Genomic DNA, 25,523 nt, shown 5'->3' with positions numbered 1-25,523 from the left:
TAAAGAGGATTAGCGGTGTGGGATAATTTTATATATCCCACAGTGGTGCTTTAAGACAGTGGTGTTTTGATGTAGGATTAAAATAAGGCTAAAATTTATGTATTTTTTTTTCAATAGTGGTTTTTTTTTTTTTTTTTTTTTTTTTTTTTTTTTTTTTTTTGTATTTTCTCGTTCTGATGTTGATTGATGCATCCTTCCATTGCTACTTCTCCATCTGGTTCCAGCATATCAGGAGAGTTTTCCTTGGTGATCTGTGCAGGGATGCTATTCAGGCTCTTTTTTTGATCATTGCCTTGAGGTAGACCTATAATTTTTAAATCATCTCTTGTGTATCTATACTCTAGGTTGGCTTTTTTTCCAATGAGATATTTTTCGTTTTCTCCCATTAGGTTCATCCTTTGTAGTTTGTTTGACTGATTCTTGATATCCTGAGAAATGAATTAGCTTCCATTTGCCCTATTCTAGTGCTGAAGGTGGGATTTTCTGCTGTTAGCTTTGGTTTCTCCTTTACTAATTAATTACTTCTACTTTTCAGGGTGATGTTTTCTTCAGGGGATTGTTTGACATTTGCTCTATTGTGTTTCTTAAGGGATTGATTTGATCAGTGCATGGTTTGTCCCTTTGGCTGATTGTGTTTTTCTTTCTCCCGGAATTGCCTTCCTTTTCCAAACCGTGGAGGGTCTCCTGCATCCCTCTCATTTGTTTTCTGATTGTTTCTTGTACCTCTCTTATTTGCCTTTTTGCAATCTCTTCACAGCACGTCCAAGAAGCTTCTTTCGTTTGGAGACCTCTTCACAGCTCACTCTCTGAGAGTTCTTCTGAGGATGTTGTCCCTCTCTGAGTAGTTTGTTTCTTCCCTGCCACCCCAGGAGGTTTCCCCGGCCCAGGCACATTTCCGTTTCTTGCTCCTTTTCTCTCCTTTTCTTTGGGCATTTCTTCTTTTTGTGCTATTCTGGTCCACTGTTGCTCTTGGGGAAAGGGGTCCCTGTCCTAAGCTTCCTGTGAAGTTGGCTTAGCCTCAAGCACAGGTGGCTTTGTGCTTAGTGTTTTCCTCCCAGCAGGGGGTAGTGCTCCTTGCTCTTTGCAGGAATCAGGCTGCTGTCCCAGAATTTGCCTTCGGGCCTAAAACTGGCGCCTGCCCCACTGGTGTGCTGTGCTGCTGCTGATCAGTCCTTGTAAATCTTTCCAGGCCTTTGTAAAATCAGCTTGTGCCTCATTTTTATAGAACAATAAGATTCCGATACTTTCACATCCTACAACTTATTCAGTCATTGTCTAAGTGACGAGCATCTACTCATTTTCCCATTCTTTGCCATGACCAAAAGGGCTGCTGCAAATATCTTTGGCACCTGTGTGTGCTTTTCCCTCCTCCATGATTTCCTTGGGGTCCAGACCCAGTAATGGCACTGCTGGCTTAAAGAGTCTGCATGATTTGATAGCACTTTGGATGTACTGGCCAATTGCTCTCCAGAATGGTGGATTGAGTTAGACACCAACTCCACCAGCAATTTACTAATGTCGCAGGTTTTGCACATCCGCTCCAACATTCATCATAAAGTTTTTTTCTGTCATCCGAGCTAATCTGAGAGATGTGCTGTGGTACCTCAGAGTTGCCTTAATCTTTCGTTCTCTGGTCAGTAGTGATGTGCAACATGTTTTGCATATGACTAGAAATGGATTTAATTTCTCCTGAAAAGTCTCTCTTGGTATCCTTGGATAATTAATGAGATGATTTTGATTCTATGACATGGAACAACTTTGACACAAACAAAAGGAATGCAGGTAGGAAAAGACGGGGTGTGGTTAGTTGAGGAAAACCAATCTTTGGAGAAAAAGTTTAGAGAGATTCCATAGCCACGTTGCAATTTAGAGTAATGGGCGAAAAATGCATGACCCTTGGCCCCACTGGGAATCGAACCCAGGACCTACTGTGCGTGAAACAGCCGTGATAACCACTACACTATGGAACCTGGTCTGGCGGGGGGGCATCCATTCGGTCTTATGGAACTTATGCAGATTCAGGCCAGCCATTACATATTCCTTGTCCGTGGCCGTTATACTTGGGCGTTCCAGAGGGACGTGGAGTGTTTGTTAAAGAAGCAGGAAACAGTTATTTGGCGCCTACTCCATGCTGGGCTCTCTGGCTGAGCCTGGGGATACACAAAGAGGAAAAGCACAGTCCCCCATCAGAGGGAGCTCACACTCTCACACTCTAACGTGGGAGACAATACGGAAACCGTTATGTACAAAGCAGTCTGTGTGCCAGTTGAGGGGGACATAATCAACAGAGGGAATACACTGAAATTAAGGGCCTTAGGGAAGGCTTCCTGTGGAAGGTGCGGTTTTAGTTGGGGAGGTCAGGGAGGTGAGAGGTCAGAGCAGAGGAGGGAGAGCCTTGCAGGCACCTGACAGACTAGGAATAAGGCAGGATTCCTTTCAGAGCTGTCACTCATTTCGGGTGCTGAATCAGTCATTTGCGTGGTGCTTTTTGACCCCATGCGGGCTTTCTCGGCAGAGATACTGGAGTGCTTGTCACGTCCTTCTTCAGCCCCCTTGGCAGATGAGGAAGCTGAGGCACACAGGCTCAGGTCACAGGACCAGTGTCAATCAGCTAGTAAGAGTCTGAGCTGGAGCTGCTCTCAGGAAGAGGAGTGCTTCTGACTCCAGGCTATCCCCTGCCCCCAGGGGTTGCCCCCTCTGTCCAGTAAAGCATACACACACAATAATTGTAGAGACACAGTTGCCACATTCCCTCAAAAAATACAGGACTCTTTAAATGTTTGGAGTTCATGGTAACAGAACCAACATTTATTCCACATTTTAATGCTCTACCATTAGGGGTTCTCAAAGGACGGCCCGCCGGCCAGATGTGGCCCGCTGAGGATGCTTCTGCGGCCGTCCGGCTTACGGCAAATGGGCTGAGGGGCGCACACAGACTGTGACTTTTTGTTTGTCCTCTAGTCCGGCCCTCCAACAGTCTGAGGGACAGTGAACTGGCCCCCTATTTAAAAAGTTTGAGGACCACGGAATTTATTAGTCTATGAAAAGAATGCTTCCAGAACATGAGATAGCAAAGGAAGTAAAGAAAAGAGGTAGGAATGAAGGGTTGCAAGGACCTCCAGGTTTCAGACTGCATTATGGAACAGGAGTCATCCAAAACATTTGATATTGGTTGAAGTGATAGAAGAAGAGATCAGTCAAATAGACTCAACGACCAGGCATTAGAAATCGTGCCATTCCGTCACACAGTGCTTGATAAATCAAAAACCTTCCATTTGAAAACATTTTCCTGTCTGATGCAAAGGCAAATCTGAAAACCAACAGGGAAAAAATTAGGCTCCGACTAAGATTACAAATTCAATCATTGTTAAACATGAACAAATGCCCGGAATATTGAAGGTTATACCGTAAAATTTAGAAGAGAAGGAAATCATGTACTTGTCACTGTTGTATCTTCTGCAAGAAAGTCATTCTTAAGCAAACAAGGGATTGAGTGATTACAAAATAAAATAGAGTTTTTAAAAAATGTTTCAAGTCCTTTATTTGTAAAGAGGATTAGCGGTGTGGGATAATTTTATATATCCCACAGTGGTGCTTTAAGACAGTGGTGTTTTGATGTAGGATTAAAATAAGGCTAAAATTTATGTATTTTTTTTTTTTCAATAGTGGTTTTTTTTTTTTTTTTTTTTTGTATTTTCTCGTTCTGATGTTGATTGATGCATCCTTCCATTGCTACTTCTCCATCTGGTTCCAGCATATCAGGAGAGTTTTCCTTGGTGATCTGTGCAGGGATGCTATTCAGGCTCTTTTTTTGATCATTGCCTTGAGGTAGACCTATAATTTTTAAATCATCTCTTGTGTATCTATACTCTAGGTTGGCTTTTTTTCCAATGAGATATTTTTCGTTTTCTCCCATTAGGTTCATCCTTTGTAGTTTGTTTGACTGATTCTTGATATCCTGAGAAATGAATTAGCTTCCATTTGCCCTATTCTAGTGCTGAAGGTGGGATTTTCTGCAGTTAGCTTTGGTTTCTCCTTTACTAATTAATTACTTCTACTTTTCAGGGTGATGTTTTCTTCAGGGGATTGTTTGACATTTGCTCTATTGTGTTTCTTAAGGGATTGATTTGATCAGTGCATGGTTTGTCCCTTTGGCTGATTGTGTTTTTCTTTCTCCCGGAATTGCCTTCCTTTTCCAAACCGTGGAGGGTCTCCTGCATCCCTCTCATTTGTTTTCTGATTGTTTCTTGTACCTCTCTTATTTGCCTTTTTGCAATCTCTTCACAGCACGTCCAAGAAGCTTCTTTCGTTTGGAGACCTCTTCACAGCTCACTCTCTGAGAGTTCTTCTGAGGATGTTGTCCCTCTCTGAGTAGTTTGTTTCTTCCCTGCCACCCCAGGAGGTTTCCCCCGGCCCAGGCACATTTCCGTTTCTTGCTCCTTTTCTCTCCTTTTCTTTGGGCATTTCTTCTTTTTGTGCTATTCTGGTCCACTGTTGCTCTTGGGGAAAGGGGTCCCTGTCCTAAGCTTCCTGTGAAGTTGGCTTAGCCTCAAGCACAGGTGGCTTTGTGCTTAGTGTTTTCCTCCCAGCAGGGGGTAGTGCTCCTTGCTCTTTGCAGGAATCAGGCTGCTGTCCCAGAATTTGCCTTCGGGCCTAAAACTGGCGCCTGCCCCACTGGTGTGCTGTGCTGCTGCTGATCAGTCCTTGTAAATCTTTCCAGGCCTTTGTAAAATCAGCTTGTGCCTCATTTTTATAGAACAATAAGATTCCGATACTTTCACATCCTACAACTTATTCAGTCATTGTCTAAGTGACGAGCATCTACTCATTTTCCCATTCTTTGCCATGACCAAAAGGGCTGCTGCAAATATCTTTGGCACCTGTGTGTGCTTTTCCCTCCTCCATGATTTCCTTGGGGTCCAGACCCAGTAATGGCACTGCTGGCTTAAAGAGTCTGCATGATTTGATAGCACTTTGGATGTACTGGCCAATTGCTCTCCAGAATGGTGGATTGAGTTAGACACCAACTCCACCAGCAATTTACTAATGTCGCAGGTTTTGCACATCCGCTCCAACATTCATCATAAAGTTTTTTTCTGTCATCCGAGCTAATCTGAGAGATGTGCTGTGGTACCTCAGAGTTGCCTTAATCTTTCGTTCTCTGGTCAGTAGTGATGTGCAACATGTTTTGCATATGACTAGAGATGGAAGTAATTTCTCCTGAAAAGTCTCTCTTGGTATCCTTGGATAATTAATGAGATGATTTTGATTCTATGACATGGAACAACTTTGACACAAACAAAAGGAATGCAGGTAGGAAAAGACGGGGTGTGGTTAGTTGAGGAAATCCAATCTTTGGAGAAAAAGTTTAGAGAGATTCCATAGCCACATTGCAATTTAGAGTAATGGGCGAAAAATGTATGACCCTTGGCCCCACTGGGAATCGAACCCAGGACCTACTGTGCGTGAAACAGACGTGATAACCACTACACTATGGAACCTGGTCTGGCGGGGGGGCATCCATTCGGTCTTATGGAACTTATGCAGATTCAGGCCAGCCATTACATATTCCTTGTCCGTGGCCGTTATACTTGGGCGTTCCAGAGGGACGTGGAGTGTTTGTTAAAGAAGCAGGAAACAGTTATTTGGCGCCTACTCCATGCTGGGCTCTCTGGCTGAGCCTGGGGATACACAAAGAGGAAAAGCACAGTCCCCCATCAGAGGGAGCTCACACTCTCACACTCTAACGTGGGAGACAATACGGAAACCGTTATGTACAAAGCAGTCTGTGTGCCAGTTGAGGGGGACATAATCAACAGAGGGAATACACTGAAATTAAGGGCCTTAGGGAAGGCTTCCTGTGGAAGGTGCGGTTTTAGTTGGGGAGGTCAGGGAGGTGAGAGGTCAGAGCAGAGGAGGGAGAGCCTTGCAGGCACCTGACAGACTAGGAATAAGGCAGGATTCCTTTCAGAGCTGTCACTCATTTCGGGTGCTGAATCAGTCATTTGCGTGGTGCTTTTTGACCCCATGCGGGCTTTCTCGGCAGAGATACTGGAGTGCTTGTCACGTCCTTCTTCAGCCCCCTTGGCAGATGAGGAAGCTGAGGCACACAGGCTCAGGTCACAGGACCAGTGTCAATCAGCTAGTAAGAGTCTGAGCTGGAGCTGCTCTCAGGAAGAGGAGTGCTTCTGACTCCAGGCTATCCCCTGCCCCCAGGGGTTGCCCCCTCTGTCCAGTAAAGCATACACACACAATACTTGTAGAGACACAGTTGCCACATTCCCTCAAAAAATACAGGACTCTTTAAATGTTTGGAGTTCATGGTAACAGAACCAACATTTATTCCACATTTTAATGCTCTACCATTAGGGGTTCTCAAAGGACGGCCCGCCGGCCAGATGTGGCCCGCTGAGGATGCTTCTGCGGCCGTCCGGCTTACGGCAAATGGGCTGAGGGGCGCACACAGACTGTGACTTTTTGTTTGTCCTCTAGTCCGGCCCTCCAACAGTCTGAGGGACAGTGAACTGGCCCCCTATTTAAAAAGTTTGAGGACCACGGAATTTATTAGTCTATGAAAAGAATGCTTCCAGAACATGAGATAGCAAAGGAAGTAAAGAAAAGAGGTAGGAATGAAGGGTTGCAAGGACCTCCAGGTTTCAGACTGCATTATGGAACAGGAGTCATCCAAAACATTTGATATTGGTTGAAGTGATAGAAGAAGAGATCAGTCAAATAGACTCAACGACCAGGCATTAGAAATCGTGCCATTCCGTCACACAGTGCTTGATAAATCAAAAACCTTCCATTTGAAAACATTTTCCTGTCTGATGCAAAGGCAAATCTGAAAACCAACAGGGAAAAAATTAGGCTCCGACTAAGATTACAAATTCAATCATTGTTAAACATGAACAAATGCCGGAATATTGAAGGTTATACCGTAAAATTTAGAAGAGAAGGAAATCATGTACTTGTCACTGTTGTATCTTCTGCAAGAAAGTCATTCTTAAGCAAACAAGGGATTGAGTGATTACAAAATAAAATAGAGTTTTTAAAAAATGTTTCAAGTCCTTTATTTGTAAAGAGGATTAGCGGTGTGGGATAATTTTATATATCCCACAGTGGTGCTTTAAGACAGTGGTGTTTTGATGTAGGATTAAAATAAGGCTAAAATTTATGTATTTTTTTTTTTCAATAGTGGTTTTTTTTTTTTTTTTTTTTTGTATTTTCTCGTTCTGATGTTGATTGATGCATCCTTCCATTGCTACTTCTCCATCTGGTTCCAGCATATCAGGAGAGTTTTCCTTGGTGATCTGTGCAGGGATGCTATTCAGGCTCTTTTTTTGATCATTGCCTTGAGGTAGACCTATAATTTTTAAATCATCTCTTGTGTATCTATACTCTAGGTTGGCTTTTTTTCCAATGAGATATTTTTCGTTTTCTCCCATTAGGTTCATCCTTTGTAGTTTGTTTGACTGATTCTTGATATCCTGAGAAATGAATTAGCTTCCATTTGCCCTATTCTAGTGCTGAAGGTGGGATTTTCTGCAGTTAGCTTTGGTTTCTCCTTTACTAATTAATTACTTCTACTTTTCAGGGTGATGTTTTCTTCAGGGGATTGTTTGACATTTGCTCTATTGTGTTTCTTAAGGGATTGATTTGATCAGTGCATGGTTTGTCCCTTTGGCTGATTGTGTTTTTCTTTCTCCCGGAATTGCCTTCCTTTTCCAAACCGTGGAGGGTCTCCTGCATCCCTCTCATTTGTTTTCTGATTGTTTCTTGTACCTCTCTTATTTGCCTTTTTGCAATCTCTTCACAGCACGTCCAAGAAGCTTCTTTCGTTTGGAGACCTCTTCACAGCTCACTCTCTGAGAGTTCTTCTGAGGATGTTGTCCCTCTCTGAGTAGTTTGTTTCTTCCCTGCCACCCCAGGAGGTTTCCCCCGGCCCAGGCACATTTCCGTTTCTTGCTCCTTTTCTCTCCTTTTCTTTGGGCATTTCTTCTTTTTGTGCTATTCTGGTCCACTGTTGCTCTTGGGGAAAGGGGTCCCTGTCCTAAGCTTCCTGTGAAGTTGGCTTAGCCTCAAGCACAGGTGGCTTTGTGCTTAGTGTTTTCCTCCCAGCAGGGGGTAGTGCTCCTTGCTCTTTGCAGGAATCAGGCTGCTGTCCCAGAATTTGCCTTCGGGCCTAAAACTGGCGCCTGCCCCACTGGTGTGCTGTGCTGCTGCTGATCAGTCCTTGTAAATCTTTCCAGGCCTTTGTAAAATCAGCTTGTGCCTCATTTTTATAGAACAATAAGATTCCGATACTTTCACATCCTACAACTTATTCAGTCATTGTCTAAGTGACGAGCATCTACTCATTTTCCCATTCTTTGCCATGACCAAAAGGGCTGCTGCAAATATCTTTGGCACCTGTGTGTGCTTTTCCCTCCTCCATGATTTCCTTGGGGTCCAGACCCAGTAATGGCACTGCTGGCTTAAAGAGTCTGCATGATTTGATAGCACTTTGGATGTACTGGCCAATTGCTCTCCAGAATGGTGGATTGAGTTAGACACCAACTCCACCAGCAATTTACTAATGTCGCAGGTTTCCCACATCCGCTCCAACATTCATCATAAAGTTTTTTTTCTGTCATCCGAGCTAATCTGAGAGATGTGCTGTGGTACCTCAGAGTTGCCTTAATCTTTCGTTCTCTGGTCAGTAGTGATGTGCAACATGTTTTGCATATGACTAGAGATGGAAGTAATTTCTCCTGAAAAGTCTCTCTTGGTATCCTTGGATAATTAATGAGATGATTTTGATTCTATGACATGGAACAACTTTGACACAAACAAAAGGAATGCAGGTAGGAAAAGACGGGGTGTGGTTAGTTGAGGAAATCCAATCTTTGGAGAAAAAGTTTAGAGAGATTCCATAGCCACATTGCAATTTAGAGTAATGGGCGAAAAATGTATGACCCTTGGCCCCACTGGGAATCGAACCCAGGACCTACTGTGCGTGAAACAGACGTGATAACCACTACACTATGGAACCTGGTCTGGCGGGGGGGCATCCATTCGGTCTTATGGAACTTATGCAGATTCAGGCCAGCCATTACATATTCCTTGTCCGTGGCCGTTATACTTGGGCGTTCCAGAGGGACGTGGAGTGTTTGTTAAAGAAGCAGGAAACAGTTATTTGGCGCCTACTCCATGCTGGGCTCTCTGGCTGAGCCTGGGGATACACAAAGAGGAAAAGCACAGTCCCCCATCAGAGGGAGCTCACACTCTCACACTCTAACGTGGGAGACAATACGGAAACCGTTATGTACAAAGCAGTCTGTGTGCCAGTTGAGGGGGACATAATCAACAGAGGGAATACACTGAAATTAAGGGCCTTAGGGAAGGCTTCCTGTGGAAGGTGCGGTTTTGGTTGGGGAGGCCAGGGAGGTGAGAGGTCAGAGCAGAGGAGGGAGAGCCTTGCAGGCACCTGACAGGCTAGGAATAAGGCAGGATTCCTTTCAGAGCTGTCACTCATTTCGGGTGCTGAATCAGTCATTTGCGTGGTGCTTTTTGACCCCATGCGGGCTTTCTCGGCAGAGATACTGGAGTGCTTGTCACGTCCTTCTTCAGCCCCCTTGGCAGATGAGGAAGCTGAGGCACACAGGCTCAGGTCACAGGACCAGTGTCAATCAGCTAGTAAGAGTCTGAGCTGGAGCTGCTCTCAGGAAGAGGAGTGCTTCTGACTCCAGGCTATCCCCTGCCCCCAGGGGTTGCCCCCTCTGTCTAGTAAAGCATACACACACAATACTTGTAGAGACACAGTTGCCACATTCCCTCAAAAAATACAGGACACTTTAAATGTTTGGAGTTCATGGTAACAGAACCAACATTTATTCCACATTTTAATGCTCTACCATTAGGGGTTCTCAAAGGACGGCCCGCCGGCCAGATGTGGCCCGCTGAGGATGCTTCTGCGGCCGTCCGGCTTACGGCAAATGGGCTGAGGGGCGCACACAGACTGTGACTTTTTGTTTGTCCTCTAGTCCGGCCCTCCAACAGTCTGAGGGACAGTGAACTGGCCCCCTATTTAAAAAGTTTGAGGACCACGGAATTTATTAGTCTATGAAAAGAATGCTTCCAGAACATGAGATAGCAAAGGAAGTAAAGAAAAGAGGTAGGAATGAAGGGTTGCAAGGACCTCCAGGTTTCAGACTGCATTATGGAACAGGAGTCATCCAAAACATTTGATATTGGTTGAAGTGATAGAAGAAGAGATCAGTCAAACAGACTCAACGACCAGGCATTAGAAATCGTGCCATTCCGTCACACAGTGCTTGATAAATCAAAAACCTTCCATTTGAAAACATTTTCCTGCCTGATGCAAAGGCAAATCTGAAAACCAACAGGGAAAAAATTAGGCTCCGACTAAGATTTCAAATTCAATCATTGTTAAACATGAACAAATGCCCGGAATATTGAAGGTTATACCATAAAATTTAGAAGAGAAGGAAATCATGTACTTGTCACTGTTGTATCTTCTGCAAGAAAGTCATTCTTAAGCAAACAAGGGATTGAGTGATTACAAAATAAAATAGAGTTTTTAAAAAATGTTTCAAGTCCTTTATTTGTAAAGAGGATTAGCGGTGTGGGATAATTTTATATATCCCACAGTGGTGCTTTAAGACAGTGGTGTTTTGATGTAGGATTAAAATAAGGCTAAAATTTATGTATTTTTTTTTCAATAGTGGTTTTTTTTTTTTTTTTTTTGTATTTTCTCGTTCTGATGTTGATTGATGCATCCTTCCATTGCTACTTCTCCATCTGGTTCCAGCATATCAGGAGAGTTTTCCTTGGTGATCTGTGCAGGGATGCTATTCAGGCTCTTTTTTTGATCATTGCCTTGAGGTAGACCTATAATTTTTAAATCATCTCTTGTGTATCTATACTCTAGGTTGGCTTTTTTTCCAATGAGGTATTTTTCGTTTTCTCCCATTAGGTTCATCCTTTGTAGTTTGTTTGACTGATTCTTGATATCCTGAGAAATGAATTAGCTTCCATTTGCCCTATTCTAGTGCGGAAGGTGGGATTTTCTGCAGTTAGCTTTGGTTTCTCCTTTACTAATTAATTACTTCTACTTTTCAGGGTGATGTTTTCTTCAGGGGATTGTTTGACATTTGCTCTATTGTGTTTCTTAAGGGATTGATTTGATCAGTGCATGGTTTGTCCCTTTGGCTGATTGTGTTTTTCTTTCTCCCGGAATTGCCTTCCTTTTCCAAACCGTGGAGGGTCTCCTGCATCCCTCTCATTTGTTTTCTGATTGTTTCTTGTACCTCTCTTATTTGCCTTTTTGCAATCTCTTCACAGCACGTCCAAGAAGCTTCTTTCGTTTGGAGACCTCTTCACAGCTCACTCTCTGAGAGTTCTTCTGAGGATGTTGTCCCTCTCTGAGTAGTTTGTTTCTTCCCTGCCACCCCAGGAGGTTTCCCCGGCCCAGGCACATTTCCGTTTCTTGCTCCTTTTCTCTCCTTTTCTTTGGGCATTTCTTCTTTTTGTGCTATTCTGGTCCACTGTTGCTCTTGGGGAAAGGGGTCCCTGTCCTAAGCTTCCTGTGAAGTTGGCTTAGCCTCAAGCACAGGTGGCTTTGTGCTTAGTGTTTTCCTCCCAGCAGGGGGTAGTGCTCCTTGCTCTTTGCAGGAATCAGGCTGCTGTCCCAGAATTTGCCTTCGGGCCTAAAACTGGCGCCTGCCCCACTGGTGTGCTGTGCTGCTGCTGATCAGTCCTTGTAAATCTTTCCAGGCCTTTGTAAAATCAGCTTGTGCCTCATTTTTATAGAACAATAAGATTCCGATACTTTCACATCCTACAACTTATTCAGTCATTGTCTAAGTGACGAGCATCTACTCATTTTCCCATTCTTTGCCATGACCAAAAGGGCTGCTGCAAATATCTTTGGCACCTGTGTGTGCTTTTCCCTCCTCCATGATTTCCTTGGGGTCCAGACCCAGTAATGGCACTGCTGGCTTAAAGAGTCTGCATGATTTGATAGCACTTTGGATGTACTGGCCAATTGCTCTCCAGAATGGTGGATTGAGTTAGACACCAACTCCACCAGCAATTTACTAATGTCGCAGGTTTCCCACATCCGCTCCAACATTCATCATAAAGTTTTTTTCTGTCATCCGAGCTAATCTGAGAGATGTGCTGTGGTACCTCAGAGTTGCCTTAATCTTTCGTTCTCTGGTCAGTAGTGATGTGCAACATGTTTTGCATATGACTAGAAATGGATTTAATTTCTCCTGAAAAGTCTCTCTTGGTATCCTTGGATAATTAATGAGATGATTTTGATTCTATGACATGGAACAACTTTGACACAAACAAAAGGAATGCAGGTAGGAAAAGACGGGGTGTGGTTAGTTGAGGAAAACCAATCTTTGGAGAAAAAGTTTAGAGAGATTCCATAGCCACGTTGCAATTTAGAGTAATGGGCGAAAAATGTATGACCCTTGGCCCCACTGGGAATCGAACCCAGGACCTACTGTGCGTGAAACAGACGTGATAACCACTACACTATGGAACCTGGTCTGGCGGGGGGGCATCCATTCGGTCTTATGGAACTTATGCAGATTCAGGCCAGCCATTACATATTCCTTGTCCGTGGCCGTTATACTTGGGCGTTCCAGAGGGACGTGGAGTGTTTGTTAAAGAAGCAGGAAACAGTTATTTGGCGCCTACTCCATGCTGGGCTCTCTGGCTGAGCCTGGGGATACACAAAGAGGAAAAGCACAGTCCCCCATCAGAGGGAGCTCACACTCTCACACTCTAACGTGGGAGACAATACGGAAACCGTTATGTACAAAGCAGTCTGTGTGCCAGTTGAGGGGGACATAATCAACAGAGGGAATACACTGAAATTAAGGGCCTTAGGGAAGGCTTCCTGTGGAAGGTGCGGTTTTAGTTGGGGAGGCCAGGGAGGTGAGAGGTCAGAGCAGAGGAGGGAGAGCCTTGCAGGCACCTGACAGGCTAGGAATAAGGCAGGATTCCTTTCAGAGCTGTCACTCATTTCGGGTGCTGAATCAGTCATTTGCGTGGTGCTTTTTGACCCCATGCGGGCTTTCTCGGCAGAGATACTGGAGTGCTTGTCACGTCCTTCTTCAGCCCCCTTGGCAGATGAGGAAGCTGAGGCACACAGGCTCAGGTCACAGGACCAGTGTCAATCAGCTAGTAAGAGTCTGAGCTGGAGCTGCTCTCAGGAAGAGGAGTGCTTCTGACTCCAGGCTATCCCCTGCCCCCAGGGGTTGCCCCCTCTGTCTAGTAAAGCATACACACACAATACTTGTAGAGACACAGTTGCCACATTCCCTCAAAAAATACAGGACACTTTAAATGTTTGGAGTTCATGGTAACAGAACCAACATTTATTCCACATTTTAATGCTCTACCATTAGGGGTTCTCAAAGGACGGCCCGCCGGCCAGATGTGGCCCGCTGAGGATGCTTCTGCGGCCCTCCGGCTTACGGCAAATGGGCTGAGGGGCGCACACAGACTGTGACTTTTTGTTTGTCCTCTAGTCCGGCCCTCCAACAGTCTGAGGGACAGTGAACTGGCCCCCTATTTAAAAAGTTTGAGGACTACGGAATTTATTAGTCTATGAAAAGAATGCTTCCAGAACATGAGATAGCAAAGGAAGTAAAGAAAAGAGGTAGGAATGAAGGGTTGCAAGGACCTCCAGGTTTCAGACTGCATTATGGAACAGGAGTCATCCAAAACATTTGATATTGGTTGAAGTGATAGAAGAAGAGATCAGTCAAATAGACTCAACGACCAGGCATTAGAAATCGTGCCATTCCGTCACACAGTGCTTGATAAATCAAAAACCTTCCATTTGAAAACATTTTCCTGTCTGATGCAAAGGCAAATCTGAAAACCAACAGGGAAAAAATTAGGCTTCGACTAAGATTCCAAATTCAGTCATTGTTAAACATGAACAAATGCCCGGAATATTGAAGGTTATACCATAAAATTTAGAAGAGAAGGAAATCATGTACTTGTCACTGTTGTATCTTCTGCAAGAAAGTCATTCTTAAGCAAACAAGGGATTGAGTGATTACAAAATAAAATAGAGTTTTTAAAAAATGTTTCAAGTCCTTTATTTGTAAAGAGGATTAGCGGTGTGGGATAATTTTATATATCCCACAGTGGTGCTTTAAGACAGTGGTGTTTTGATGTAGGATTAAAATAAGGCTAAAATTTATGTATTTTTTTTTCAATAGTGGTTTTTTTTTTTTTTTTTTGTATTTTCTCGTTCTGATGTTGATTGATGCATCCTTCCATTGCTACTTCTCCATCTGGTTCCAGCATATCAGGAGAGTTTTCCTTGGTGATCTGTGCAGGGATGCTATTCAGGCTCTTTTTTTGATCATTGCCTTGAGGTAGACCTATAATTTTTAAATCATCTCTTGTGTATCTATACTCTAGGTTGGCTTTTTTTCCAATGAGGTATTTTTCGTTTTCTCCCATTAGGTTCATCCTTTGTAGTTTGTTTGACTGATTCTTGATATCCTGAGAAATGAATTAGCTTCCATTTGCCCTATTCTAGTGCTGAAGGTGGGATTTTCTGCAGTTAGCTTTGGTTTCTCCTTTACTAATTAATTACTTCTACTTTTCAGGGTGATGTTTTCTTCAGGGGATTGTTTGACATTTGCTCTATTGTGTTTCTTAAGGGATTGATTTGATCAGTGCATGGTTTGTCCCTTTGGCTGATTGTGTTTTTCTTTCTCCCGGAATTGCCTTCCTTTTCCAAACCGTGGAGGGTCTCCTGCATCCCTCTCATTTGTTTTCTGATTGTTTCTTGTACCTCTCTTATTTGCCTTTTTGCAATCTCTTCACAGCACGTCCAAGAAGCTTCTTTCGTTTGGAGACCTCTTCACAGCTCACTCTCTGAGAGTTCTTCTGAGGATGTTGTCCCTCTCTGAGTAGTTTGTTTCTTCCCTGCCACCCCAGGAGGTTTCCCCGGCCCAGGCACATTTCCGTTTCTTGCTCCTTTTCTCTCCTTTTCTTTGGGCATTTCTTCTTTTTGTGCTATTCTGGTCCACTGTTGCTCTTGGGGAAAGGGGTCCCTGTCCTAAGCTTCCTGTGAAGTTGGCTTAGCCTCAAGCACAGGTGGCTTTGTGCTTAGTGTTTTCCTCCCAGCAGGGGGTAGTGCTCCTTGCTCTTTGCAGGAATCAGGCTGCTGTCCCAGAATTTGCCTTTGGGCCTAAAACTGGCGCCTGCCCCACTGGTGTGCTGTGCTGCTGCTGATCAGTCCTTGTAAATCTTTCCAGGCCTTTGTAAAATCAGCTTGTGCCTCATTTTTATAGAACAATAAGATTCCGATACTTTCACATCCTACAACTTATTCAGTCATTGTCTAAGTGACGAGCATCTACTCATTTTCCCATTCTTTGCCATGACCAAAAGGGCTGCTGCAAATATCTTTGGCACCTGTGTGTGCTTTTCCCTCCTCCATGATTTCCTTGGGGTCCAGACCCAGTAATGGCACTGCTGGCTTAAAGAGTCTGCATGATTTGATAGCACTTTGGATGTACTGGCCAATTGCTCTCCAGAATGGTGGATTGAGTTAGACACCAACTCCACCAGCAATTTACTAATGTCGCAGGTTTTCCACATCCGCTCCAACATTCATCATAAAGTTTTTTTCTGTCATCCGAGCTAATCTGAGAGATGTGCTGTGGTACCTCAGAGTTGCCTTAATCTTTCATTCTCTGGTCAGTAGTGATGTGCAACATGTTTTGCATATGACTAGAAATGGATTTAATTTCTCCTGAAAAGTCTCTCTTGGTATCCTTGGATAATTAATGAGATGATTTTGATTCTATGACATGGAACAACTTTGACACAAACAAAAGGAATGCAGGTAGGAAAAGATGGGGTGTGGTTAGTTGAGGAAAACCAATCTTTGGAGAAAAAGTTTAGAGAGATTCCATAGCCACGTTGCAATTTAGAGTAATGGGCGAAAAATGTATGACCCTTGGCCCCACTGGGAATCGAACCCAGGACCTACTGTGCGTGAAACAGACGTGATAACCACTACACTATGGAACCTGGTCTGGCGGGGGGGCATCCATTCGGTCTTATGGAACTTATGCAGATTCAGGCCAGCCATTACATATTCCTTGTCCGTGGCCGTTATACTTGGGCGTTCCAGAGGGACGTGGAGTGTTTGTTAAAGAAGCAGGAAACAGTTATTTGGCGCCTACTCCATGCTGGGCTCTCTGGCTGAGCCTGGGGATACACAAAGAGGAAAAGCACAGTCCCCCATCAGAAGGAGCTCACACTCTCACACTCCAACAAGGAAGACAATATGGAAACCATTATGTACAAATAGTCTGCCATTTGAGTCTGAAATAACACAGGGAAAACACCGGAATTGAAAAGATATTCGGAAGGCTTCCTCTTGGAGGTTGGATTTTTGTATGACCTTAAAGGGGGCCAGGGAAGTTAGAGGTCAGAGTCGTGCAGGGAGAGCCTTGCAGGCACCTGACAGGCTATGAATAAGGAAGAATCCCTTTCGGAACTGTCACTAATTTTGGGGGCTGGTCAGTCATTTCGGTGGGATTCCTTGAGAGAGATACTGGAGTGTTTATCATGTTCATCTCTAGCCCATTTGATCGTTGTATCCTGAGGCATTCAGGGTCAGGTCACATGACCAGGGTCAGTCCCTTAGTATGTATCTGAGCTGGATCTGCTCTCAGGAAGAGGAATGCTCTAACAATGCATATTTTGGGTCACTCTGACCTCTTTGAATCAGCAACCTCAGCAGCCCCTGTATCTCATAGTTATCAGGGGAACTGCAGAAAATACTTTCCTGTTCTTAATTCAGCACATATTTCTGACCTCTGTGTCCTAGACCTCTTGGCCCCCAACAGTTGGAAAACAAACAAAAAAAAAACAGCAAACAAGGGATTGAGGTGGTTACAAAATAAAAATAGATTGTTTTTATGATTTCTGTTTGTTTATTGAAAAGATACTTAACTGTTTGGGCTAAATTTTATACATACCACAGTTTTGCTTTAAGAGTGTAATGAGTATGTGTCATTAAAATAAACTAAAATGTATTTTCTTTTCTTTCAAGAATATCTTTTTTATTTTCCTTTTCTGAAATTAAATGATGGATTCTTTTGCGGACCATTTCTCTGTCTGGTTCCAGAATATCAGGGCAGTTTTTAGGTAGATTTATAATTTTTAAATCATCTCTCTGGGATCTATTTTCTGGATTGATTGTTTTTCCAATGAGGTATTTTTCATTTTCTTCAATTTGATTCATCCTTTGTAATTTGTTTGACTGATCCTTGAATTCTCATAAAGGCGATAGCTTCAATTTGCCCAATTCTAGTTTTTAAAGTGTGATTTTCTTCAGTTAACTTTGGTTTCTCCTTTACCATTTCTTTAATTCTACTTTTCAAAATGTGGTTTTCTTCATTGAATATTTAAATACATTTGGCCTATTGTGTTTTTTTTAAGGGTTTGATATGTTTTTGCATTTGGTGATTTGTAATTACGTTCCTATTGCAAGGTGTTGACTATGTCCTGCACACTTCATTTCTTTTTCTCATTTTCTCTTCTGCCTCTCTTATTTACCTTTTCACAATCTCTTATTAGTACTTCCAAGGGCTTCTTTGACCTTAAGACTAATTCCTTTTAATCTCTGAGTTTCCTCTGTGAGCATTTTCCCCTCATCTGAGTTGGTGGCTTTGATTTTCCCTGTCACCATAGCAGCTTTCAATCAGTAAAGGTTCTTTTCTGCTTCTTGTTCAATTTCTTTCCCTTTCTTTTTCCCATTTCTTCTTTTTTAAATTTTATGATCCAGCTCTGCTCTTGGAATAAAGGGCTCTTTATCTTAATCTTCCTATGAGGTTCTGAGCCTCAGCCTTAAGGACAGGTGTGTGTTTGCCATTAGTGTTTTGCTCACAGCATGGGCTAATGCTCCATGCTCTTTTCAGGAAACAGACCGGTCTCCCAGAATTTGCCTTCAGGCCTAGAACTGGAGCCTGCATCACTGGTCTGCTCTGCTCCTGAGCATCAGTTTGTGTATATCTTTCTAGGGTATTCTATTATCAGCTTCTTTACAATGTTTTATGGACCCCAATATTGCCTTACTTTCATATCTCACAATTTATTCCGCCATATCTTAGTTGATGGCATGTACACATTTTGCCACTCTTTGCCACTACAAAAAGGGCTGCTACAAACCTTTGTGCACGTGTGTGTGCTTTTCCGTGTTGTATGATCTCTTGGGGTCACAGACCCAGCAGGAGCACGGCTGGATCAAAGGGCCTGCACAATTTGATAGCACTTCACCATAATTCTCTCTACAATGGTTGGCACATTGCCCTCCAGAATGGTTGGATCATTTCACACCTCCACCAAGAACGCATTATGTCCCAGTTTTCCCGTATCCCCTGCCACATTTATCATGAACGTTCCCTGTCTTCTCAGCCAATCTGTGAGGTGTGGAGTGGTACCTTAGGGCGTTCTTAATCTGCATTTCTCTAATTAGTAGTGATGTAGAGCATTTTTTCCTATGAAGAGAAATGGTCTTAATGTCTTCTGAAAATCGTTCATCTCATTTGACAATAAAATAGTTGCTTTTGATTACATTAAATTGAAGGACTTTTATAGAAACCAAACAAATGAATGTAGTAAAAGCAGGGGACTGGTTATCCGAGGAAAAAAATAGTCTTTGTAGAAAATGTTTATAAGTGTTTGCAATCCAGTGTAGTCAGACAAGTAACAGGGAAAAAATGTGAACCTTGGTCCCACCGGGGATCGAACCCAGGACCTACTGCGTGTAAAGCAGCTGTGATAACCACTACACCATGGAACCCAGGTGAAATCCTTGCTTGGCTTTGACTCTTTAATAGGATCTGCGCCTCCTTGCCGGACGTTCCATACCGTTATTGTCAGTGGACGTTCCAAAGCTGTGCTTCGGGCATGACTTTGAGAGCTTGTTAATCAAGCAGGAAACATTTATTAAGCACCTGTGTACTATGTACTAGGTACTGCCGAAAGGCTGAGGATACACAAAGAGGAAAAAGATAGTCCCTGATCCCAGGGAGCTCGTAATCTAACAGGCAAGACAACAGGCAAACAGATATATACAAAGCAGTCTGTCTGCCCATTGAGTCACAAATAATTAACAGAGGGAACACACTGGAATTAAGGGGCTGAGGGAATGCTTCCTGTGCAAGGTGGGGTCTTGGTTGGGGCTTAAAGGAGGACAGGGAGGTCAGAGGTCAGGGCAGAGCAGGCAGAATCTTCCAGGCTGCTCACAGCTTGGAATAAGGCAGGATCACTTTCAGAGTTGTTACTCATTTGGGGTACTGAATCAGTCATGTCCATGAGGCTTTTTTGGCCCCATCTGCGGTTTTCATGGGGGACATACTGGAGTGCTTGTCACGTCCTTCTCCAGCTCCTTTGATAGATGAGGAAGCTGAGGCACATAGGGTCAGATCACATGACCAGTGACAATCAGCTAGTAAGGGTCTGGCCTGGATCTGCTCTCAGGAAGAGGAGTGCTCCTGACTCCAGGCTATCCCCTGCCCCCAGGGGTTGCCTCCTCAGTCTAATAAAGCATACACAATCCTTGTAGAGATACATTGACCAAATTCTCTGAAAAAATAGAGAACAGTGTCACTATCTGGAGGACAGGCCAACAGAACCAAAATGGATTTATCATTTTAATGCTCTCCCAATCAAACTACAAAAGTAATACTTTCCAGAACTTGATCCATTAAGATGAAAATTCATTTGCGAGAACAAAAGATAGCAAAGAAAATAACCAAACAAGGGGAGGAATAATGTGGGCAAGTACTTCTAGTTTTCAAACTACATGATGAGGCAGCAGTCATCCAAACCATTTGATACAGGTTAAAAAATAGAAAAACAAGTTATTAAAATAAACTAAATAAGGAAGAATTAGAAATAGTGAAAGTCAGTAACCTAGTGTTTGATAAATCAGTCAACTTACAATACTTTGGAAACAACTTTCCATTTGATAGAAATTGCTGGGAAAACGGAAAAAGCAGTGGGGTCAAAATTAGGTTTAGGCTAATATGGTATAAGATGTTCTGCAATTAATTCCTAATGGATGCATGACCTGAGTATTAAAGATTATACCATAAAAATTAGAACAGAACCAAATCATGTACTTTCACAGTCTTGGATTGCACAGGAGATAAATTCTTAAGCAAGGCGGGGATTGGGATGAGTACAAAAAAACAGAATAGATGATTTTTTTATTTAAACTTTTCTGTTCTTTTAGTGAAAGGGTGCGTAACTGTTTGTGGTGATTTTATACATACCACAGTATTGCTTTAAGACCAATGAATGTCACATTAAAATAAGACTGAAATGTATTACTTTTTAAATGTTTTTAATAACAGCTTTCTATTTTCCTTTGTGGAGGTGATGATGGATTCTTTCAGGGACTATTTTACCATCTCGCTTCAGTATATCTGGGCAGTTGTCCTTGACGTTCTCTGCAGCAATGCCATTCCAGGTATTTTTTTTTCAGGACCTTCAGGTAGACAAATAATTTGAAATTGTGTCTCCTGGATCCGTTTTCTAGGTTGGCGGTTTCTCCAGTGAGGTATTTCTCATTCTCTTCCATGTTTTTTCATTCTTTCTGGTTGGTTTGACTGATTCTTAATGTCTCATAGTCATTAGCTTCCCTTCACCATTTCTAGTTTTTAATGTGTCATTTTGTTCAGTTAGCTTTTCTGTCTCCTTTACCATGTGATTAATTCTGCTGTTGTTCAAGGTGTTGCTTTCTTGTTTAGATTTGGGCAATTTTTTTAAAGGATTGATTTCTTCTTTGGATTTCTTTGCATTTGGCTGGTTGTATTATTTTTTTCAGCAATAGCCCTTTTGTTTGAAGCTCTTGACTCTCTCTTGCGTACTTCTCAGGTCTTTTCCCATTTTTTCAACTTGTGTTAATTGCCTTTTTACGGTCTTTTTGGTGCACTTAGAAGAAGCCTCTTTACAGTAAAATTCATCTAATTCTCTGAGATTTCCTTTATGGGCAGTTTATCCTGGTCTGAGTTGATGTTTTGTTCTTCCCTGTCACCATAGTAGCTTTCTATGGTCAAGGTTCTTTTTTGTTTTTTTGCTCATTTTCTTCCTCTTTCTTTTGGTATTTCATCTTCTTTTTACTTTTATGGCCCAGCCCTGCTTTTGGGGTAAAGGGGTACCTGTCCTCAACTTCCTGAGTAGCTCTGAGCCTTAGCTTTGAGAACATGGGCCTTCAAACAAAGTATTTGGTTTTTGGCTCACAGCAGAGTTAGTGCTCCTTACTCTTTCCAGGAAACAGACTGGTCTCCCACATGTTGCCTTATGGGCTTGACCTGGAGTCTGACCCTCTGATCTGCTCTGCTACTCTACAGAAATTCAAGTCAATCCTTCCAGGCCTTTCTTAAATCAGCTTATTCACAATGTTTTGTGGACCATAATATTCCATTACTTTCATATCCCACACCTTATTTGGCCATTGCCTAGTTGTTGAGCATCTACTCATTTTCCCATTCTGTGCCACTACAAAAAGGGCTGCTACACACATTTTTTCATGGGTATCCTTTTTACTCTTCTATGATTTCCTTAGCATAATGACCCAATAGAAACATTTTTGATCAAAGGTCTTCACAGTTTGATAGTCTTTTGGCATTGTTCCAAGTAGCTCTTTAGAATGGTTGGATCATTTCACAACTTCACCAACAATGAATTAATGCTCCAGTTTTCCCACATCTCCTGCTACTTTTGTTATGAACTTTTTCTGTAATCTTAGCCAGTCTGTGACATTTATAGTGGTAACTCAGAGTGGCCTTAACTTGCATTTCTCTAAACAATAGTAATTTAGAACATTTTTTCCTATGACTAGAAAGTCTTAATTTCTATTGAAAATTGCCTGTTCATATCATTTTTCAATAAAATAGATGATTTTGATTACTTGAAATTGAACAAGTTTTACAGGAACTAAATGAAAGCATCTAGCAAAAGCAGAGGATTGATTAGCTGAGGAAAAATCTCTGTAGAAAACCTTTGTAAGGATTTGATAAGGTCGTTACAGTTTAGACAGAGAAAATTTAGACCAGTGGTCCCACTGGGAATCAAACCCAGGACCTACTGGGGGTAAAGCAGATGTGATAGTCACTACACCATGAAATCCAGTACCATGTTGCACCCTGCTTTAGCTCCTTAAGAGGACGTGCATATTCGTGCAGGCCATTCCATTGTTGGTTGTTGTCAGTGGACAGATATTACTGGTTATTTGGACATTACTTTGAGTCCTTGTTTATCAACTAGAAAACATTTATTAAGTGCCTACTATGTGGTCAAATGAGGAACTGCATATGATTGATCACTGTATGAAAGAATGTTCAAAACCACAATCTTTTTTTAAAAAAAAATTATAACTTTTTATTGACAGAATCTTTGCCTGGGTATCCCTTGCACTCACTTCTCTTCTGACATTTCCTTTCCCTCCCTCCACCCTCTCCCCTAGATGACTGGCAGTCTTATACATGTTAAACATGTTATAATATATCCTAGATACAATATATGTGTGCAGATCAGTACAGTTCTCTTGTTGTACAAAAGAATTGGATTCAGAAGGTAAAAATAACCTGGGAAGAAAAACAATAATGCAAACAGTTCACACTCATTTCCCAGTGTTCCTTTTCTGGGTGTAGCTGATTCTGTCCATCATTGATCAGTTGGAACTGGATTAGAGCTTCTCTTTGTCGAAGATATCCACTTCCATCAGAATAGATCCTCATACAGTATTGTTGTTAAAGTGTATAATGATCTCCTAGTTCTGCTCACAAAATCACAATTTTGACGATTTCCCTCATACCTAATAAATTGGCAAAGATGCAAAAGATGGGAATAATCATTTTTGGAGTGGTTATATAAAGACAAGACAACAATGCTTTGTTGATGGAGGTAAAAATGAGTATAGCCATTCTTGAAAGCAACTTAGAGTTATGCAAATAAAGTGGCTAAGATGTCCATAACCTTTGATTCAGATATTTTACCCCTGGGCATATACCTCACAAAAGTCAATGTTAAATAAAAAAGCTTAGTTTAATACCAGAGTATTTTTATATTATCGTAGCATAGCATAGTATAGCATCATATTACATGCACACATCCCACTTTTTGTGGTAGCAAAAAACTAGAATAAAAATAATGGAACATTATTTAACATAATGGAGTTTTACTGTGGTATAAACATACAAAGACTTAATTGGGCTGATATAAAGTTAAGAGCATGAAGAAAATATTCACAATAATTACGGAAACATGAATGGAAGGAACAACAATCACAATCAATAGAAAATGAATGCTGCAGAATCACAAAGAACAAGCTGGCCCTAAAGATGAGCTGTGAATAAACGCATCCCCTGATCCCTCCCCAGCACAGGTAGTAAGAGGTCCCAAAGATGTGAAACATTTTATGGGCTGTTCACTTGTTTCAATTTGTTGATCAGTTTTGATTATTTTAAAAAAATTCCTTAAAAGGGATGCTTGGCTCTTTTGGAGATGGGGGTGGGTGTAGATGGCAGTTATGTAAAAATAAAATAAATAAAAATTTATCTTTTCTTAAGATATATTTTATTTATTTTATTTTTACATATCTTAAGAAAAGATAACTAGGACTGCTGTGTTTCGTGTTCAGTTTACATTTCTGTTGCTATAGCTGCACAACCCTGTGAAGAATGTATCACAAAGAAAAAGACCAGACCCCCCCCAAAAAAAAAAACTAGTCAAAAGAGTTCAATCATTTATTAATGCAGAAATATTTATTAAGTGCCTTCTATGTTGTAGGTATTGTGCTAAGGATTGAGAGTATAAAGACAAAAATGAGACAATCTCATTGGAAGGGAAATCACATAAATCATGTGATATTACACAAACTTGCCCAGTTTGGAGGACTAGGGAAGGATTACCTGAACTGAGACCTGAAATTCCAAGAGGTAGAGAGAAGGAAGAAGTACAACAGAGGGGTAGAGAAAAGCCAATATAAAGCTACAGGGAGGGAAGGTGGAGGCCACTGCAATCCTCTAGCTGATAAGGTGTTAAACTTTAGGGGTGGTTGTGTGAGTGGAGAGAAAAGTACCTTTTATTTCATGCCATTTGTTTTTAATAATACAGTAGTTGTTTTTATATCACAGTGTTTTCAATAAACCTTTTCCCCAAAAGAGCCTTTCTTTGTAACAAAGAAAAAAATGGTAAGCAAAACCAATGGCCATAGTACACGTGTAGGACACTGTATTTTAATACCCTTAATATTATCGTTGTTAATACCCATAGCCTCAGTTGTCCTACCTTTCCTTTCTTGGACCAAGATTGGTCATTACAGTTACTGAGTGGATTTCTAAAAATGATGATCAAATCACCTAATCATTTTTTTCCTTTTTTTCTCCCTTTTCAAAAAGTTTGGGCATGAGTATGTAGATGCAGCTAAGTTTCCATTAGAATGTGCTATGGAATACCACATATTCATGTATTTTAAAATATTCAGATCTACCACTTATCTTTTCAGCCAGATGTCACATTATATAGTCAAAATTTAAGCTTCATATTCCAGCCAGTGATTCCCTGCTTTTGACCACATAAAATAACACAAAACTTATATACTACACATTTCACTAATAAATAGGTTTACATTTATGACAATCTGTATTCTGGAAGATAAGAAACCTTAATGAAGTATTTTTTTATTTTCAAAACACATGCATAAATAATTTTCTTGAGTTCCAAATCTTTTTCTCCCTCCCTTCATCCCAACTCCTTCCCCTAGACAGCAAGTAACCTAATATATGTTAAACATGTACAATTCTTCTATACATATTCTTTTTAAAATAATTTTTATTTATCAGATATATGCACGGGCAATTTTACAACATTGACAATTGCCAAACCTTTTGTTCTAATTTTTCCCCTCTTCTCCGCCCCCCCCCCCCGCAGATGAGAGGTTGACCAATACATTTTAAGTATGTTAAAATATAAATTAAATACAATATATGTAAACATGTCCAAACATTTGTTTTGCTGTCTATACATATTCTTAAAGAAGTATTTTAACAAATTACTCTGTTTCAAAACAAAATGTCCAAAGTTGGTAGTCTCAGTAATATGGAATTGTAAAGCACTCAGACTGTATTTTTGTCTTGGCTCATCTTAGACAAGTTGACGGGTCACTTTAGTCTGCCAGTAAACTGAGTCAGCCACATTGACTGGTTAATTCAGTCAAAATGATAAACCCTTTGCTTCTGCACTTAAGGTCTCAGAGGTCCATAAGTAGTCCAAGGACATTTTTCAACTTTCCCCCTAAAGCTGCAGCTTTCCTGACCCCTACCAGGGATTACATTTACATATTGAAGGGAAGCAGGACAATAGAAGAACTCTTTTTTTTTTTTTTTTTCTCCCTGACTCAGCAAGAGTCAAACAAGGAATTATAACACTAGTGAAAGGAATTGCTGGTGCTG

The 25,523-nt window shown here is 41.6% G+C and overlaps 6 non-coding genes across 6 annotated transcripts; all 6 read right to left on the bottom strand.

Annotated features, from left to right (window-relative positions):
- Positions 1-1,897: 1,897 nt before the first annotated feature.
- TRNAV-CAC (transfer RNA valine (anticodon CAC)) lies at positions 1,898-1,970 on the bottom strand. Its single transcript has one exon. It is a non-coding gene; the product is annotated as a tRNA-Val (tRNA).
- Positions 1,971-5,428: 3,458 nt separating this feature from the next.
- On the bottom strand, positions 5,429-5,501 carry TRNAV-CAC (transfer RNA valine (anticodon CAC)). The gene has a single exon. It is a non-coding gene; the product is annotated as a tRNA-Val (tRNA).
- Positions 5,502-8,958: 3,457 nt separating this feature from the next.
- On the bottom strand, positions 8,959-9,031 carry TRNAV-CAC (transfer RNA valine (anticodon CAC)). Its single transcript has one exon. It is a non-coding gene; the product is annotated as a tRNA-Val (tRNA).
- Positions 9,032-12,483: 3,452 nt separating this feature from the next.
- TRNAV-CAC (transfer RNA valine (anticodon CAC)) lies at positions 12,484-12,556 on the bottom strand. Its single transcript has one exon. It is a non-coding gene; the product is annotated as a tRNA-Val (tRNA).
- Positions 12,557-16,007: 3,451 nt separating this feature from the next.
- TRNAV-CAC (transfer RNA valine (anticodon CAC)) lies at positions 16,008-16,080 on the bottom strand. The gene has a single exon. It is a non-coding gene; the product is annotated as a tRNA-Val (tRNA).
- Positions 16,081-18,789: 2,709 nt separating this feature from the next.
- On the bottom strand, positions 18,790-18,862 carry TRNAV-UAC (transfer RNA valine (anticodon UAC)). The gene has a single exon. It is a non-coding gene; the product is annotated as a tRNA-Val (tRNA).
- Between the last annotated feature and the right edge of the window lie 6,661 nt (positions 18,863-25,523).

The sequence above is a fragment of the Sminthopsis crassicaudata genome, chromosome X (genome assembly GCF_048593235.1).
Source record: "Sminthopsis crassicaudata isolate SCR6 chromosome X, ASM4859323v1, whole genome shotgun sequence".
In the NCBI taxonomy this organism is placed as follows: domain Eukaryota; kingdom Metazoa; phylum Chordata; class Mammalia; order Dasyuromorphia; family Dasyuridae; genus Sminthopsis; species Sminthopsis crassicaudata.
This window is presented reverse-complemented; position numbering and strand designations above follow the sequence as displayed.